This window comes from Peromyscus leucopus, chromosome 2, assembly GCF_004664715.2.
Source record: "Peromyscus leucopus breed LL Stock chromosome 2, UCI_PerLeu_2.1, whole genome shotgun sequence".
NCBI classification, from domain to species: Eukaryota; Metazoa; Chordata; class Mammalia; order Rodentia; family Cricetidae; genus Peromyscus; species Peromyscus leucopus.
In genome coordinates, this window is record NC_051064.1 from 125,544,038 (window position 1) to 125,563,381 (window position 19,344).

Below are 19,344 nucleotides of genomic sequence, written 5' to 3' on the forward strand. Positions count from 1 at the left end.
AAGGAGAGATGGAGCCTAATTTTAAAAGCCCCCTAATAGCCTAGTGGCTAACTTTATTGATACCTAGAGGATGGTCACCAGGTTCTCTGCATTTTTTTTTAAGCTTTTAAAACATTTATCTGAATGTATGTGTGCCTGTGTGAGTTTATGTGCACCATATGCATGCAGGTACTCAGAGAATCCAGAGTTGCAGGAGGCTGTGACTTGCTGGTGTGGGTGCTGGGAACTGAACCCAGATCCTCAGCAAAAGCAGCAAGTGCTCTTCATCGCATCTCCATCTCTCCAGACCCATCTGCATTCTTGTTAATCAGAATGTGGTCTGTGGGCCAGCTGTGACCTTGTTGGCAAGCAGCTTGTTGAGAATGAGACTCAGGTGCCGTTCCAGACCAAGTGTGCCACAGCCTGTGTGCTAGCCAGGCTCCAGGTGGTCGGCACACACATCCTAATCAAGAAGCACAACCACGATTCCTTTGTAGAAGTAAGTACAGGCCTGCTCCGTGGGAGGACTTCCATCTGGGAGGTCAGGGTCTGTGTGCCAAAGGGTACTCCTGGGGGAGGGAGAGAGCAGGCTCTCTGACAGTGTTTGGGGACTGCCCTGGCCAAAGGTACAGGGGTGGGTGGAATGACTTCGGGTGGCATTCTGGCATCTGCTGGCATTAGTGCAAAAGAGGCTGTGGACCAAGTGGTTGGTTTCCTCAGAGAGTCAGACTGAGCCTTCTCTCACAAAGCTCAGAGGATGATGGGAGAGACAGATGTTCATCAAATGAAGGTGTAGGCAAGACCCCAAGTGCAAACAGAGTCCAGGGCAGGCAGATTCACAGAGCTTGTGAAAGTGAAAACAAAACAAAACAAAAAAACAAAACAAAATCAAAACTGAAGATCAAAACAATGAAGACAAAAAAATCAAAAAAAAAAAAAAAAAAAAAAAAAAAAAAAAAAAAAAATCAAAGACTTTTAGCCGGGCAGTGGTGGCGCACACCTTTAATTCCAGCACTCAGGAGGCAGAGGCAGGCGGATCTCTTTGAGTTCGAGGCCAGCCTGAGCTACAAGTGAGTTCCAGGACAGCCAGGGCTGTCACACAAAGAAACCTAAAATCAAAGACTTTATCCCAGGGTGGCTTCTCAGAACAGGCTCTCCTGTTCTGAAGAATGAGTAGGATTTAAGATAAAGATTAAAGTCTTGGGCCAGCAAGAGGGCTCAGCCAAGGAAGGTACTTGCCACCAAGCCAGAGGATCTGTATCTGATCTGAGACTCACCTGGTGGAAGGAGAGAAGCGACTCTCTTGAAAGTTATCCTCTGACCTCCGCATGCGCACAGAGACGTGGACACACACACACACACACACACATCAGTAAATAAACAATGTAATTTTTTTTTAATCTTCAAAATTTTTTTAAAAGGTTAAAGTTCTTAAAGGTGGGGAAGACAGAAAAATATTTAGTTATGAAGCCATGGACCATACGTGGGGGTCAGTAGTAGGTCACCTGCCTGGCATGCTTGAGACTCCAAAAGTAATGCTCAGAACCACCAAAACAAATAAACAAATATATGCCAAGACCATGCTGCTCGCACTTGCCATCCCAGCACTTGGGAGTCAGAGACAGGAGGATAAAGAGTTCAAGGTCATCCTCAACTGCATAGTGAGACTGAGGCCAGGTTGAGTTACATGAGACCTTGTCTCAAAAAACCCACTAGCCAACCAAGCAAACAAATACAAAGCAAGCTAGGGGCTGGAGTGATGAATTCAACTGTTAAAAACAGAGGAACTGACACACTCTTCTAAACTCTTCAGGTACCTAAACACACACACACACACACACACACACACACACACACACAAACACACACAAATATATATCTCAAACCAGCAAACTAAAGAAAGTGTGTGAGATATCATCGCAAAAGACATCTTGTCTTTGGGGTAAAGGGGGTCTACCGGGAGCTGTGGGAGGGATATCAGATAGGCAGCTCCCAGGGTATCGAGGAACTCTGGGTGGCCTGTGTTTCTGAAGCACCAACTACCGTTGCCTGTATGTCCTTGGATGCTCTGGGTTCCATTCCTGGTTACAGAGGCATCAGGGTGTGGCAGAGCGGGGCTGCTCATTCAGTGGCTCCAAGAGGCAGAGAGAAAGCCTGCACCAAGGAAAGGCAGTGTTAGAGCCGTGTGTCCAGAAGACATCTGTGAGCCACATGGAATTTCAAATTGCCTAGGAGCCACGATGCATCTAGCCCAACACTGGTTTCCTAAGCAAATGCAGGCAGAATACTGCCTTTTTTGTTGTTGTTTTGTTTTTCAAGACAGAGTTTCTCAAGTGTAGTCCTGGCTGTCCTGGAACTCACTCTGTAGACCAGGCTGTCCTGGAACTCACAGAGATCTGCCTGCCTCTGCCTCTGGGGTACTGGGATTAAAGGCATGTCATCACCGAACATAGTATGTCATTAACATAAATGATTATTAGAGAAATCGTTTACATTTTTAACTAAGTCTCCCACATTCTGTGCATATGTTTATACATATAGTATAATATCATTCTGTCGCTAAAATTTTTGCCAGAAACTTAAATTGTATTTAGACTTCATACAAACCAAGACTGAGTGAAGCAAGAGATTTGCATACTTCAAGTTGTTTTAGGAATAATTTCTGTAGTAATTAAGTTGAATATTTTTAAGTTTTAAATGTCACCAGTCAGCTACTAAGAATTCAATTTTTTCAGTTGCCCAGTGGCCATATTTGAAGTGCTCGAATAGCCAGCCACATATGGCCAGTGATCATGGCCATAGACAACCCAGTTCACTATGGAGATCAGGCTGGCCTCGAACTTACAAAAATCTGTCTGCCTCTGCTTCTCAAGGACTTGGATCAAAGACACGTCCCACCATACCTGGTACCAATAACACAGTTCTATACAGAGTGAACGGTACAATCAAATGTCCTGTGGCAGAAAGGAGGCTGGTGTTCAAGGAACTGGAAGAAAGCCAGAATGGCTAGAGGGCACGGAGCACAAGTGAAGTGATGCGATCCTAGAAAGATCTCTGAGCCCGGCTTGCTTTAATTCTGCAAATTTGAGTCACAAGGAGCAGACTCTGTGACTCTATTTGCAGTTTGCAAAGCTCCTGTTGTTTACTATGTGACTGGAGAGGCTGCTCAGGAGGCTGTTGTAGTCATGGGGGGTGGGGGGTGGGGAGCTCGGAGCCTTGGACTAGGAAAACGGTGTTGGAAGTGGGGAGAAATGAGCAAGTCAAAGGCATCTGGAGAAGGAAGGGTTTGGTGATGCGGGGGAGGGGAGGTGCAGTACGGTGTGCTAAGAGGGGAGGTTGGGAGGGGGACCAGTGTGAGAGAAGGAGGAATATACACCTGGCTTTAACTGTGTTGAGTTTGAAGTGGGAGCAGACACTGTGTGACCAAAACACGGGTCTCGTGAGGTTCTGGCTAGGGAAGATCACCAAGGCTGTGAGTTTGGAAGAAGCTAAGTTTTTTTTTAAAAAAAAAAAAAAAAACCGGTATGAAGAGGGTGAGGAGGCGGCTTGGGACCCAGCTGTGAGGATCTGAGGATCAGATGTGGAGAACCGGCTGACAAAGAGGCTGGAAAAGGGCAGGCAAGAGGAAACACGGAGGGATAGCAATCCCCAGAAATGCGGAGACCAGAGAGAGAGAGAGAGAGAGAGAGAGAGAGAGAGAGAGAGAGAGAGAGAGAGAGAGAGCGAGCTGGGAACAGTTAGGGACTTAATGTCCTCCTTAGCCAGGGATGTTTGTAGAGTGGGAGGAAGGAGCCAATTCCTTCAGGATCTTCAGCTAGGAAAAGGGGGAGGCGGTGTGCAATACCAGGGGTGTGACATGGCTCCAAAAAATCTTTTTGTTTGTTTGTTTTGAGATAGGGTCTCACTATATAGGCCTAGCTGTCCTGGAACTTATAGAGATCCGCCTGCCTCTGCCTTCCCAGTAGTGGGATTAAAGGTGTGCGCCACTGCCCTGGTTTAAAAAAAAAAAAAAAAAAAAAAAAGAAAAAGACTAGAACTTATTTAAAACCTTCTGGAAGAGTCTGGGGAAAGGCTGAATACACAGGAGAAAGGAGGCGGTGGGTAATAGGTTTGGTAGAGTGGTGGATTCCTCTCTGGGACTGGGCAAGGGTGATCCAGGCATGGGGAAGCTCACGAGCAAGGGACCTGGGACTCAGGCCCTGTGTACCGGCTCCCTCACAGGTCTCATTTCACTCAGGCCCGCCATCCCTTTACTGCTGGTTGAGACTGAGAGCCTGTGTTGGCACGGGTCCCAGGCTGCCCATAGCAAGCTGTGGCGTCTCCCCTGGTCATGTCTTGCCTCCTTCCCCTGTCTTTGGCAGTCTTTCTGGACTGGTCAGTTTTCCATCTGTGTTTCTGCCTCGCTGCTTCCCAACTGTCTCCTTACGTCTTCTGCTTTCTTTGGTTTGGGTATTTTGTTACCCTGTCCTTCTGTACCCCCATCCCAGTCTCCGACTCCCTCCATTCATGCATCAGCTTCCCTTGGTTTAGCACTCTTTGGATCAATCCTCAGGCTCCGTGTGTCTTGGCTGTCTCTCCTTGGTATCATCCAATCTCCCAGACCCTTAGGTGATTCCAAGTGTGGCCATTAGCCTGCAATCGTGGCCTCACCTGGGAACTTGCTAGAAACACAGAGTCTCAGACCATACACAGATGTAAGAACTCAAGTTTGCCTTCTAGCAAGGTGCCCCTGGGGAATTCAAGCACATATGCCATACTTAATACATTCTCTTCTAAAACCACGCCGACACAAGTCCCAGAATAAGAGAGGAGGGGTCTCCTGATGCCTATATCACCCCGCTGATACTCTGGGGAGGGCCTCAGCTTCTTTTTATTACCTCATCCATCCCTCTCACTTCCAGAAGCTGCTCCTGGGATCTGAACAGCTCAGAAAAGGAGTCTGTGGCTCCCAGAAGTCTTGAGTATACAGATGCATAATTCAAGCCTCAGCTTCCACATCTGCAGGGCGACTGGTCAGGGGCCATTCTCATCCTGGTACCTTCTGAACTTCTAGATTCAATCCTAACACAATGTGATTGCAGTGAGCCCTAGGCCTGTTCTTGTCTGTTTCTGAACTGGATGGTGATATAGCTTTAAAAGTGACCACTGGTTCTCTGCTCACAGCCCTAAAACACCCACCTGAGGCCAAAACTCTAGGGCTGCCAACAACCACGGATGGTCCTGAAATGGTACTTGGTGCTTTGGAGGGGCCATCTATGTGTCAAGATGCCTGGCTGCCTCTCCCTGCTCCGGGTTTAGATGGTAAAACAACATAGTTCTGTGTGGTTATTTGCCCACATGGTTTGGAAAATGTCAGCTCTCTCCTCGATGGGGTCACGCACTTACCCGGACCAACACATTTCTGGACATCTTTCCCACCTCCAGCTCTGGTATGTTTCTCATTCCGTTGTTTGGGATGATGAAGTTGTGTTTTCTGGATTTTTCAAAGTGGGAATTCCCCCCACTTCTCTGGTTTGTTTGGTTTGGTTTAAGAGGACTGGGAGAGAGTTCAGGGTCAGGGCCAGCTCTCAGGCCCTGCTCCATGTCTCTGACACAGGGCCAGGCCCCTCCAGCTAGGGGTCTTCTGTATGCTCAATGGGTAGCTGGTGGAAACCTTCATGGTGGTAGGGAATGGGGAAACAGGCTGCGAGAACAGGTTCTATCTGGTAGGACTAAACGGATTCACTGGAAAGGGAAGGAGCAGGGTCCGTACTACAGGTGGACGTGATCAAGAACAAAAGCCTTATTATAGGAGAAGGAGGCGACGTGGAGATTGATGGCCTTGGGGGATATCCCGCTGAGATGCAGGCACACCAGGGTTGGGTGCACCTGCTTTGGTGTGGCCTACCTCCCCGACTCTCCCAGAGAAAGAACCGACAGAGGGAAGAATAAACACTCGGCAGGGTGTGTGGTAGAACCCCTCACTGTGGAGTCGGTGACCGGCTCTGACGGGAATGCGCTCTCACCGGTGGGATGTGGGAGAACTAGCGTTGTGAGCCTCTACCTACCTCCAGCAGGCATTGCCGACCAGGTTGGTGCCTGAGGAGAAGGCACTCTGGCCAGTGGCTGGAGAAGGTAGCTTGGGTTAATGCCCTAGAGCCTTCCAGAACTTAAGTAGGAAATTGCGAAACAAGGCTGCATTTTGAAAGAGAAAGTATGTGAAAAATGGTTCCTCCCTCGCCTGCCCTCCCCGGGGCTTGGTGCAGGGAGGTGGATGAGATGGATTCCTGGCTGCTCTCACTCTATGTGGGAAAGAGGGCAGGGGCGAACTCCCAGCGGCTGCCAGCCTCTGATTATTGAGTCTTGATGGTCCGGGGCGCTTTCCCCCATCTGTGGAACCTGGTCTCCAGACGAGGCCAGCTGCTTCCTCCAGCGGAGCTTTGTGTCTTCCAAAGGATGGCTTCTAGGGGCTCCCTTTCCAACCTCATATGGACCATGGCTGTTGACTGAGTATTTGGAATGTCTTCAGGTTGAGCCAGGCCTGTCCATAAAATGGGAGGCATTTGGCGGTTCCATTGCCTCTGGCTCCCAGTCTTGGCCCTGGCCTGGCTGTCTTCTTCAAGGAGCTGTGTGGGCCTCCTGCCAGCACGCTTCCCTGGGAAACATTGAAGTGAGTTAAAGTCAACAATGAGTTCATCTCCAAAAAGAGTAAGCCAGCAGCCCCAGGGCATGGAGACAGGAGGAGGCTGACCAGAGCCTGGGGACAGAGGAGGGCTTAGGTGACGCTAGGGCAGCCAGACCAGATCCAAGTCTGGCAAGGGAGGCCATGGCGCAAGGGACAGCAGAAGCACTTTCTGACACCAGCCCTGGAAGGCAAACTTGGCCCAAGGGTTGATGACGAGGGTGTCACATCCCCAGAGACCATGCAAAGTGTTCTTTTAAGGATTGGGTGGGGGCGGGGGGAGGGGGAAGGCAGAGAGAAAGAAAGAGGCCAGGGTGATGGGTCAGGGAGCTGTGGCCCAGCTGTCCTCAGGCCTGCCTGGAGGGATGGAGTGTGCACCACCATAGACATTTGGGCAAGGGCAATGTCCTGCCGCCATCTCCTCTCAAGTGTTAGAACAGGGGGATAATATGACATCAGGGCCAAGGACAGATCGGCCTCATGCCTGTTACAAAATCTTGACGACATTTCTGTGCATGCCAGGTGCATGTGTGTGCAGATGTACATGAACGTGTGTGTGTGTGTGTGTGTTGTGTGTGTGTGTGTGTGTGTGTGTGTAGGCTAGAGGACAACCTTGGTGTTATTCCTCAGGAGCTATTTACCTTGTCTTTTCAGACAGTCTCTTTACTGGCCTGGAGCTCACTAAGTAAGTTAGGCTGGCTAGCCAGAAAGGCCCAGAGACCTGCCTGTCTCAGCCTCCCCAGGGCTGGAATCACAAGTGCATGCCACTGTGCCTGCACTCAGGTCGTCGTCCTTGCAAGGTAAGCAAGCATTTTACCAAGTCGTCTCCCTAGTCCAGAACCTGACATTTAAATCTGTACATCTCCACTTGCTGGATATGTCTCTGAGGTCCTTCCCAGGATTAGGGGTTCTGACTGTGCCAGGGCCTACTTCTGACTGGTCTTCCTGAAGGGCACTGGACTGGTCTTGACTCACATGGCTGGAATCACTGTAGCATTCAGAAGTCTCAAGTGGAGAGCCTGGAGCCAGCTGAAGCTGGAGTCATTCTCTGTGGGCACCAGAGTGGCATCCTACCTCTCTCCACTAGCTCAAGGGCTGTGCTCCTACTAAAGGAGGGCATTCATGCCTCCCTGATGAAAGCTGCTTGTGCCAGGTTGAAATATACATAAGAAACCTGGCTCAGGCCTCCACTATGCCCCGGAGGCTTGGAGACTCTGGCAACGATTGCCTTGAATATACACTTGGCCTCTCTCCCAAGGGCAGGATTGTTGCCGATAGACTGTGCTTGATTTCTCTCCTGCCCTCACATTCATTCTCCCAAGATATTTTATTGTACGAGGTATTTGCCTACCACGCATATTTACAATTCTTTCCCTGCCACCAAACCAACAAAGTGTCCACAGACATTGAGTCTCGATTTCTCACAAACACATTCTCGCTGATTCCCATGGCTTACCCTTCTCTAGTTTCCACCATTTCTGTTTTTCAAACATGCTTCATCCTCTGATCCTTCTGAGCCCTCTCCAGGCTGCCTGAGCTGGGCTTCTCGTCTCTTCTCAAGAGCTGTTACTGTCCCGTCCACCAGAAGCCTTAGTCTGCCTTTTATTTATTTATTTATTTTTTGATGTGCACTTGAAAGTTCTTCAGGTTATTTATGGTCATGACTTCCCTTCTCCCTGTGCCCCCTGGATATTTGACCAATGACATTTGCCTTCTGCTATCATGGACTAAATAGTGGATGAATGAGAAAAAGGTTCCATTTGAATTGTCCTCTTGTGCACATGGTGTGTGCAGGTGTACACATGCGTGTGGATGGTAGAGGTCAGCCTTACATGTCATCCTTCCGGAGCCATCCTCTTGTTTTTGGAGAGAAGGTCTCTCCTTGGCTTGGCACTTGCTAATTAAGCTAGGCTGGCTGGCCGAAACTTCCCAGCGTTGGGAAGACATGCATGTGCCACCACATCCAGATTTTGGTGGGGGGGCGGCGGTTCTGGGCATTGAACTCTGGTCCTTGTGTTTGCAAGGCAAGGCTTTATTGGCTGAGCTACCTCTCTGGCCAGAGTTCTTTTTCTTTTATCATCTGTCACCGGAGATGATAATGGTTGGTGGTTCAGACTCCTTTTCCCTTCTGGGAATAAAGGGGAGGGGAAGGAACGGGCTCAGTACTGAAGACTGTTGGAACACTGATCCCAAAGCAACCTGACTTTCCATCTCCCTGTCCTTTGGCCAGTGCTGGTCCTGACAAGCCACCTTTCCAGGGGTACTGCCTGCTGCTCCCATCCCCTGCCCCATCTTCTCCTCTTCCTGTTACTCGCTGGTGCCCAGGACAAAGGGACTGTACTGGTTGGGTTTTTGTTTGTTTAGTGTTTTTTTTGTCAACTTGACCAACACAAACTAGAATTATCTGGGAAGAGGACGTCAGTTGAGAGGTTCCATCAGATGGGCCTACACACAGGTCTGTGGGGGCATTCTCTTGATTAATGATTGATGTGGGGCAGGTCTAGTCCACTGTGAGTGATGCCACCCCTGGGCGGGTGGTCCTGGGTGCATAAGAAAGCAGGCGGAGCAAGCCATGGAGACTAAGGCAGTATGCAATACTCCTTCGTGACTTTTGCTTCAGTTTCTGCCTCCAGGTTCCTGCCCTGTTTGAGTTCCTGCCTTGATTTCCCTCAATGGACTGTGATCAGGACATGTAAGCCAAATAAACCTTTCCTTTCCAAGTTGGTTTTGATCATGGTGTTTAGCATAGCAATAGAAAACAAATTAAGACAGGGAACATCACATGTCCATATGTTTCCATTCCATACACATCTGTAGCTAGTTCACTCCTTTTATTTTTTATTTTTTGAGACAGGGTTTCTCTGTGTAGTTTTTGGTGCCTGTCCTGGATCTCGCTCTGTAGACCAGGCTGGCCTTGAACTCACAGAGATCCGCCTGGTTCTGCCTCCCGAGTGCTGGGGTTAAACACCGCCCAGCTAGTTCATTCCTTTTTAACATGGAACAAATGATTGTCCTCTGTGAAATACTCCTGCCCTAGAGATTAGTCCCCTCTGCATTGCTGTGGATCATCCATCCATTGTCAATTAATCTATAGCGTCACCCTCCAGTTGAATGTCCCTTCCAGAAATCAGTGCTTGAGCCAATTCCTGTTTGGTGGGAGTGGCTTGAGGGGGCGGTCTCAGACACCCCATCTCCTGCTTTCATGGCATGGACACCTCTACTGCAAAGATTGCCAATATACCTAAAACCCAAAGGACTTCATGTAAGAACTGTGGCAAGCATCCTCTAATGACCCAATATAAGAAGGGCTAGGGTTCCCTGTACACCCAAGGAAAGCAGCGCTACCATCGGAAGCAGAGAGGCTATCACGGCCAACAAAGCCAAGTTTCCAAAAGAAAGCCAAAAAAAAAAAAAAAAAAAAAAAAAAAAGATGGTGCTCAGGGTGAGTGTGCCAAATCTAACTGAAGATCCCAAGATGTTGCTGACCCTTAAGAGGTGCAAGCATTTTGAAGTTGGAAGAGACAGGTAGAGAAAGAGCTAAGTGATCAGTTCTAGAATGCATAGAACACGCTGTCTGAGAGGAAGCTACCAAAGCAGTAGAAAAATTACCTGTTAGAGAATAAAATTGTTAGTCATGAAAAAAAGAAAGAAAGAAAGAAAGAAAGAAGGAAGGAGGGAGGAGGGAGGGAGGGAGGGAGGGAGGGAGGAAGGAAGGAAGGAAGGAAGGAAGGAAGGAAGGAAGGAAGGAAGGAAGGAAGGAAAAAGTACTTGAGGTATTCTTTGCTGCCCAGGACTCCCAAGGATATGTAACGTAAGTCCAACTAACATTTTTATGGTGGTTATTCCTGCTCAACCTGGCTCTACAATGCTTCGCTTAACCCTCAACTCAGCCTTGTGAGGTGGACCACTGTTGTTAGGCCTGTTTTATAGATGAGGGCACTGAGACACAGAGGGTGCAAAGGAGGGAACCAAAGGCACACAGCCAAGGAATGGAGAGGTCAGGACTGGAGCCCAGTTAGCTTGGCCCTGCTCTTGCCTAGCTGGAGGTGATATGCTTGCTCTGCCTGTCTCCCTGTCTGCATGTGTTAGTATCCTACTTGTCTAGAGTCTCACTCCTTTACAGGAAGAGGGCTTCCAGGGGTTGGATTGCACATGTTCATAAACAATGCCCACAGTTCACAGGGCCTTCTACCAGCCTCCACCTCTCCACTCAAGCCCACCGCTCATGGCTGCTCCAGATGGGCTCACCACAGCTGTAGCTGACAGGATGTATCCCAGTGTCATGTCCCAGTGGCTGTCTTGACCTGAAGACCCCAATGTGCCAGGACCATGTTAGGTAAAAGTCTCTCAGCCTCATGCTTTGACTCAAGGTCATCAAAGTCAGTCTCAGAATCCAGCTAAAAGGACTTTTTGAGTCGAGTCCCTTCGTGAAGTTCCTGTTGTCTCTGAGATCAGAGGGGAAAATCCTGGGTCTCCTTGGGGGGTGGGGCACACACCTGACAGACCCTATTTGACCTCAGGCAGCTTCTCTACCCTTCCCCAGGAAAGCTAGACCTCTGCAAAGAGCCCTCTGCTGGCCCACGAAAGCATCAGCTACACTCAGATGTACAGGGGTGCCTGGTTTGAATTTCCAGGGCCTGCGGGGTGTGTGGTGGGGTGTGTGGGTGTGTGTGGGGGGTGGGGGGGCGTGGAGAGTATTCCATATTGGAATGGGGAACACTCTCAGAGGATGATGGCAGCTGCACCATCTGTCTGTTACATGCCTAGTCAACCCTGGGAATGCACACCAGTGTCCTTGGACGCGGATGTGGGCAAGTGATCTTGTAAAGGACCAAGGAGTAAAACTATTTTTAGGCTCTGCCGACCATATGTTATCTGTTGCAGCAATTCATCTCTCCCTTGTAGTGCCAAAGCAGCCAAAGGCCATATGTAAACAAATGGTGTGGCTGTGTTCCAGTAAAACTTTATTTATGAACCCTGAAATTTGAATTTCATATCACTTTCATGCGTCATAAAACCTTATTTTTATTTTGACTTTTTCGACCATTTAAGAAACTAAAATCCATTCTTAGCTTTAGGGCCATATAAAAATAGGCAGTGGGTGGGATTTGGCCAGTGGGGTGTAAGTCTGCCTATCCCTGTGCTGGGAAATAAGCTAAATAGTTTGGTTCGTGTTTTTTTATGGGCACTGATGGTGTGGGAGGCGGGAAGCATGGTGGAAATCCAAGTCTCCAGTCCTGGACAGAGCGGAGAGGCATCCTAGGATCACAGACAACTCTCAATCCTTCCAGTTTATTAAAAGTAACTAGAAAGCTCTGCTATCCTGGTTTGTAGGATACGTTGGATAGCTTTTTTCCAAAGATGAAGGAGTGATCATTTTCTAATGATGGATCTTTACCCAAGTTACACAGGGCTGGAAGCTGTGGTGCATGTATTTTATTCCAGCACCTGGGATGCAGAGGCAGGCAGATCTCTGTGAGTTCAAGGCCAGCCTGGTCTATAGAGCGAGATCCAGGACAGCCAGGGCTACATAGAGAAACTGTCTGACAAAAAAAAAAAAAAAAAAAAAAAAATTACATGAGGGCTGCGGAGATGTGACACAGGAGATAGAGAGATTTCATTGCAACGGTGAGGGCCAGAGTTTAGATCCCAGCACCCCCCTGAAAGCTAGGCAGGATGGTAGCCTGCGTGTAATTCCAGCTCTCAGAAGGTGGAGGTGAAGCCTCTTGAACAAGCTGGCTAGCCGCACAATTTTGGTGAGCTCTGGGTTCAACGGAGAGATCCTGCCTCAGTATGTAAGATAGATAATGAATGAAAAAAAAAATGAAATAAAAGGAGGAGGACAGGACTGCTCCTGGAGTAGGGAGAAGATGTTTATTGTAGACGTAATGGAGAAAGTAGGCAGAAGGAAGAGTCCTGGCTGAACATGGCTGGCAGACTGAACTGGACCATGAGAGGGCAGCGGGGGAGGGAGACCAAGAGAGGCGGCTCAGGACAAGAGGCCAGAGACCGGTGGAGCCAAAATGGCTGAGTTATACAGGGATCAGCTCTGGGAGAAGGGAACCGGAAGCTCAGCCCCAGGAAGGGAGAGGTTCAGGGTAGGGTGTGGAGTGAGAAGTGCTGGGAGGAGCCACAGGTGATGCCAGGGGACCTGGCCAACATCCATTTTGATACATAGGCACCCCAGTTAGGCCTTTGTCCAGGCTTTTTCCTAAGGTCAACCCGAGGGTCTCCACAATGCATGTGCACACGTGTGCATGGGCACCCACCCCTACATATGCAAACATCCTACCCCATCCCCACACCACACATACACACGGGAAAAATAAGTGAAGACAATACAGATGAGGGTTGGACCACTTTTTCATCCACTGCTTGAGAAGTTGTTCACCTTAACGTTTCGTCTACACATTGACATCAATTTCTACTTTGCACTAAGGTTTTGTCCCTCATCTAGACCAGGCCAGACACAGGAGCAAGAAGGATGGAGGAGGTCACAGAAATCTCAGTGTCTTCTTGGGGAGAAGCTGACCTATGGGTAAAATTGACCATCTGATAGTTTCCTGGGACACAATATCTTAAGAGTTGACTCCTCCTACTCTTCAGTGTGACAGTATTCTTCTGGAAACAAGCCAAGGGACCTGGTGGACATTTTTAAAATATGTTTTCCTAAGGAAAAGGGGGGAGGTAGGCAGGGGAGGGGAAGAATTACACAAAGATTAGTCTAACAGCTTAAAAATAAAAAGGATCACTGGACAGATAGATACCAAATATAATAAGAAACACACTGATCCTGGGGAGATGACTTAATATGGGCCTCCAGCCTCCTTGGAGCTTAACAGTTATCTCCAATTTGGAATTGGACTTTCAATTCCCACATCAGTGTGCATTCTGGATGCACTTCTCAGGATGCAGGCAGCGACAATGAGCTATCTAAACTAGGCTGAAAATGAGAGGCTGTTAATGACAGCGGGGAGTACAGGGACCCAGCAGCAGGAAGGAGCAAAAGGCCTCTGTTTGTTTTTCCAAAGCTTAATCTAGGGACCTTTCTGAAGACCTTCTTAACCCTGAAATTTGAGCAATACCAAGAGAGTAGTCTCTCCATCACATTTCATAGGGAGCCAGCCTGGCAGCTTGCTGTGCCCTTGTCTAAAAACTTCCTGGGCATTTAAATTGAAAATGGAGGCATGGAGCTGGAGAGATGGGCCAGCAGTTGGTTAATAAGAGCCCTTGGTACTCTGGCAGGGGGCTGGGGTTCGGTTCCCAGCAGCCACATCAGATAGCTCACAACCATCTGTAATTGCAGATCTGATGCCCCTTCTGGTCTTCATGGGCACTGCATGCACTGGATATGTACATGTGGTTAAATATTCATACATACCAGGCTGGCCTCGAACTCACAGAGATCAGCCTGTGTCTGCCACCCGAGTGCTGGGATTAAAGGCATGCGCCACCACACCCAGCTATAAATCCTATCTTTTTTTAAAGTAAGAAATGGAGGGTGGTTTGACCAGTGAACCCCTAACTTTAACACAGCCTGTTCTTCTATTTTCTGGTTAACTGCTTAGATTGTATTTAATGGAGTTTTGTTTGTCTGTTTTCCACAGATGAAACAAAGCAACCAAACCCTTGAAGACACATGAAGAATCCTTCGATGTTCAGCACCTCCTGCTTTGGCACTTGGACTGTTTGGCATGGGAGTGGAGTCACTCTAGAGTCTGGCTTTTATTTGTTTGTTTGGTTTTGGTTTTGGTTTTTCCGAGACAGGGTTTCTCTGTGTAGCTTTGGAGCCTGTCCTGGATCTTGCTCTGTAGCCCAGGCTGGCCTCGAACTCACAGAGATCCGCCTGGTTCTGCCTCCCGAGTGCTGGGACTAAAGGTGTGCGCCACCACCGCCCGTGTTGGTTTGTTTTTAAGCAGAGTCTTATGTATGCCTTGAACTCCTCCTCTCCTTTCTCCACCTCCTAAGTGTGAGATCACAGGCCTACAGTGCCACGCCAGGTTTTACGTGTGCTGGGGGCGGAGCCTGGGGCTTTGCACACGCTAAGCAAACCCTCTACTACCTGAACTATGTATGTCTCTAGTTCTCTTCCCTGTGTTTGTTTGACTGAAGGTAAGGTCTCCCTGCGTAGCTCAGGCTGGCTATGAATTTACAGCAATCTTCCTGCTTCAGCCTTCTTCTGACTTCTGGGGTTAGAGACCTATGGCACTCGGCTCTTCTCAGCGGGTAACTTTTGCCCCAGCAGATGGGAATCTGATGTCGGTGAGGGACCTAAAGAGAACAAGTGAGGAGTCTCTGTGGCCGTTCAGCTGAGGAGCAGAAGCCAGCAAGCTGGCACGAATTAAGAGCTAATGGCCTGAGAATGGAGCACTGCCAAAGGATGAGGGCCCTGGGCTGCAGCTTAGATACGGACACACCGGGACACCGGGGGTGGGGGGTGGGGGGTGGGGGTGGGGGTGGGCAGAGCCCAGACATGGTTTCAGAGAGCAACAGAGCCCACTCCAGCCTTTTCTCACCTCGGCTCTGCTGGAGAAAATGAGAGGATGCAAGACTGGCGAAAAGGAAACCAGGGTTTCATGGGCTAGCTTCCGGTCGGATCATCAGAGAGCAGCAGGGTGACTTTTAGGGAAGAGCTGCATTTTCAGAGCTAAAACTTGTGTGTGGGGCTGGAGATGTAACTGTTAGCAGAGTGCTTGACCAGCACACAGCAAGTCCTGCCTTTGATTCCAGGCACTGCATACACCACTGCATGCTTCATCACAGAGCTTGGGAGGTGGAGAGGCAGGAGAACCAGAAGTTGCAGGTCATCTTCAGTTCCGGGCCACCCTCAGCGACACACCAAGTTTGAGGCCAGCCTGGGCTTTATGAGATCCAGGATCAGTAAAACAATAACAGCAAAGAGACTAACATTTCTATGTATACAAGAATGACTAGGGGATCTGGGAATATAGCTTAGTAGTAGAGTGTTTACCTAGCATGGGAGAGCTCCTAGGTTCAATCTCTGGGGCCACCAAAACAATCACTAGGGTCACTAAGATATGAGCATGTAGCTCAGTGGTGGAGCGCTTTCCTAACATGCAGATGATCCTAGTTTAATCCTAGTGCTGGAAGGGAAAATAAATCATTAAAAGGTAGATTATTGCTGGGTGTGGTGGCGCACGCTTTTAACCCCAGCACTTGGGAGGTAGAGGCAATCGATCTCTGCGAGTTCTAGGCCACCTTGGTCTACAAAGTGAGTTCCAGGACAGTTCCATAGCTGTTTTCGCAGAGAAACCCTGTCTCAAAAAAAAACCAAAAACCAAAAAGAAGAAAAAAGGTAGATTGTTTTACATTTGAGCTTCTATCTCCAATCAGGTGGAAGGGAAGGGCTGGGAGAGGCTCAGGAGGCTGCGTTTTAGACCCACTCCGCCACGTGAGTCTGATGCTCGTGGTCCTCAGACCACACTGAAAAATTCTTCTTTGGGATCAAGTGCTGCTTACCCATCTGACACCCATGACAAGATGAAAATGAGGTCAGGATTCTCTGCTTCCTGTGAAGACATCAGTTTAGTATACAGCACAAGCTTTTTCCAGAAATGAGGCATTTCTAGCTGGTCTCTGGGGGACTCTCCCCCTCCACACAGAGCCGTGGCTAGGAGCAACAGGGCTGCTGGTGATGAGGCGCTAACCCTGGGTCTGGAGAAAGAGAGAGGGCATTGTATCTGCACAGATGAACTGCGTCTGCGACGTGCTCATGTACCATAAGTCATGGAATCACCCTGCAAGTTTTCAGGGGAGTTAAATCATTCTGTCTGCTGTAAAGCTGAGGAATCGTACTCCTGGAGGGGTCTTGCCTCCTCTGGCTGCCATGCATTAAGGGGGTGGGGGGCAGGGAAGAGCGAAGGAACAGTCACTGCATTACAACTGTGGGAAGCGGGACAAACAAAAACGCCCCGGTAACTTGAGCTTAACTCACCTCCATCATCAGGCTCTTCATCTGCTGGCCGAACCGAGGGTGCTTGTCAGGCCCGGCGAATATTGTTGGAAGGGGTTGATAGGTCAGACTGTAAAAGTAGATGGGAAATTTGTACAGTCAACATAAGCAGGGGAAGAGAGTAGGGGAGAAACAACACACCATATCATCTGGGAAAATGAAACTCTCTGGCAAGACTTCACAACAGCCTGATTCAAAATTTCATAATGAAATTATGTCTCTGATCAAAGCCTGCATGAGCTCATGGGCTGATCTCTGCCATTCGTGTTTATTCTGGTTTGCACCAAGTTGAGGCATCAGAAACACATTAATCTAATCTTCTCTCTGGGAGGAGGAGGAGGCTCTTGTACCCTCATTTGGGGATCAAAGGGACAGAGTATAGCAGAAAAGACCATCTTCATTCAGCTCCTCACTGAACGTGCAGTTTTCTTTGATTGGTTCTCAGAGTTCCCTTAGGTTCAGGGGTAGAGCCTTCCTAGCAAAGTTGAGGGTTTGTGACACTTGCCCTTGAGGCAAGAAAAGCAAAACATAAGGAGAAGGGAGCTGGGTGGTGGCGCACGCCTTTCTTCCCAGCCCAGCACTCGGGAGGCAGAGGCAGTCAGATCTCTGAGTTTGAGGCCAGCCTGGTCTACAGAGTGAGTTCCAGGACAGCCAAGGCTACACAGAGAAACTCTTGAAAAACAAACAAACAAACAACAAAAAAGATCATGTCTCCTTCTATAGCCTGGCTTTTATTTCCTTATATAGCCCAAGCTAGACTAGTCGTGAACTCATGGCAATCCTGCCTCAGCCTCTCAAATGCTGAGATTACAGACTCGAATCACCATATTCAGCTTTGTTCCGGGTTCTGAAGCACAGAGGTGAATTAATGTGCAAGGATTCCTCTTTCCCGCGGCGTCTGGTCTAGATTTGAGTAAGCAGCCAATACTCTCGTAAGACCACTTCAACTAGTGGCAGGTGCCGTGAAGTATGGGGGGGATGGAAGAGCAGGAAGGAAGTGGTTCGTTTAAAACAATAAATCAGGAAAGACGTCTACCAATAGGATAAGTTGCCAAATAAATCAAGGGCATGTAGCTCGATTTAAAAGTGACAAGTGAGCAATGAAAAAAAAAATTTTTTTTTGAGGTAGAGTCTCTCTATGTAACTCAGGCTGTCTTTGAACTTGTGACAATCCATCTGCCTTAGCCTCTCAAGTGTATCATGATTCCTTAGACTCTTTAAGTTGTTCTGAACAATGCTTGAAACATAAACTAGAAAGTATGTTTTTTTTTCTAATCTGAAATTCAAATTTCAGTGTGTACTGTATTTTTCTTGATAATTTTTTGTTTGTTTGTTTTTTGGTTTTTTTGAAACAGGGTTTCTCTGTGTAGTTTTGGTGCCTGTCCTGGATTTTGCACTGTAGACCAGGCTGGCCTCGAACTCACAGAGATCCAGGTGTCTCTGCCTTCCAAGTGCTGGGATTAAAGGCGTGCGTCATCACCACCCGGCTTCTTCTTCTTCTTCTTCTTCTTCTTCTTCTTCTTCTTCTTCTTCTTCTTCTTCTTCTTCTTCTTCTTCTTCTTCTTCTTCTTCTCCTTCTCCTCTCCTCCTCCTCCTCCTCCTCCTCCTTCCTCCTTCTCCTTCTTCTTCTTTTGTTTTTTGAGACAAGGTCTTGCTGTATAATCCGGACTGGCCTGGAACTCATGGCAATCTTCCTTCCTCTGTCTCTGGAGTGCTGGTATTGCAGGTGTGGGCCATCATACTGATTTATTTGCTAGGGTTTGCAATTCTATGGATAGATATTTGATCAAGGAACTGGCCAGAAGGAATCTACTATGCAGATTCTTGGAAAGAGTGATTCAAACAGAAGAATATCCAGTACAAATGTCAGGAGGGACAAGAGAGATCAGAGAAAACAGAGCCAGATCACAAGTTTTTGTTTGTTTGTTTTTTTGAGACAGGGTTTCTCTGTGTAGCTTTGCAGCCTGTCCTGGATCTCGCTCTGTGGACCAGGCTGGCCTCGAACTCACTGAGATCCGCCTGGCTCTGCCTCCCGAGTGCTGGGATTAAAGGCGTGTGCCACCACTGCCTGGCAGATCACAAGTTTTGTAGGGATAAAAAGGAGTTTGAATCTCTCTCTCTCTCTCTCTCTCTCTCTCTCTCTCTCTCTTTCTCTCTCTCTCTCTCTCTTTGTGATAATAAGTTATTAAAGGATTGTCTCAGCCGGGCGGTGGTGGCACACGCCTTTAATCCCAGCACTGGGAGGCAGAGCCAGGTGGATCTCTGCGAATTGGAGGCCACAGAGTGAGTTCCAGGAAAGGCGCAAAGCTACACAGAGAAACCCTGTCTCGAAAAACCAAAAAAAAAAAAAAAAAAAAAAAAAAAAGGTTCTCTCTCTCTTTTTTTTTTAATTAACTAATTAATTTTGAGCTGAGGCTTGAATGCAGAACCTGGTGTACTAGATGGCGTGCTCTACCCCAGCCTAAAATTTGAAGGTCGGGGATGGTCTGTACTGATATTTGCCTGCTGCTGCTGGGCAGCTTTTGGAAGGGTTCAGAGAGTAAAATTCCGATCAGCTCACGCACTGACCAGAGAAGAGCCCAGGGCTGCCTGGTGACCTGGATGTTGCTATGGAAGGGACGCTTGGCGGTTGCTAGGCCCGGAGGAGGAGGAGACAGCGGGGCGGAGGCGGGGCTGGGCCAGCTCGAGGAAAGCGCCGCGCGCTCTCAGGAAGTCGTTCTGGGCCGCGCGT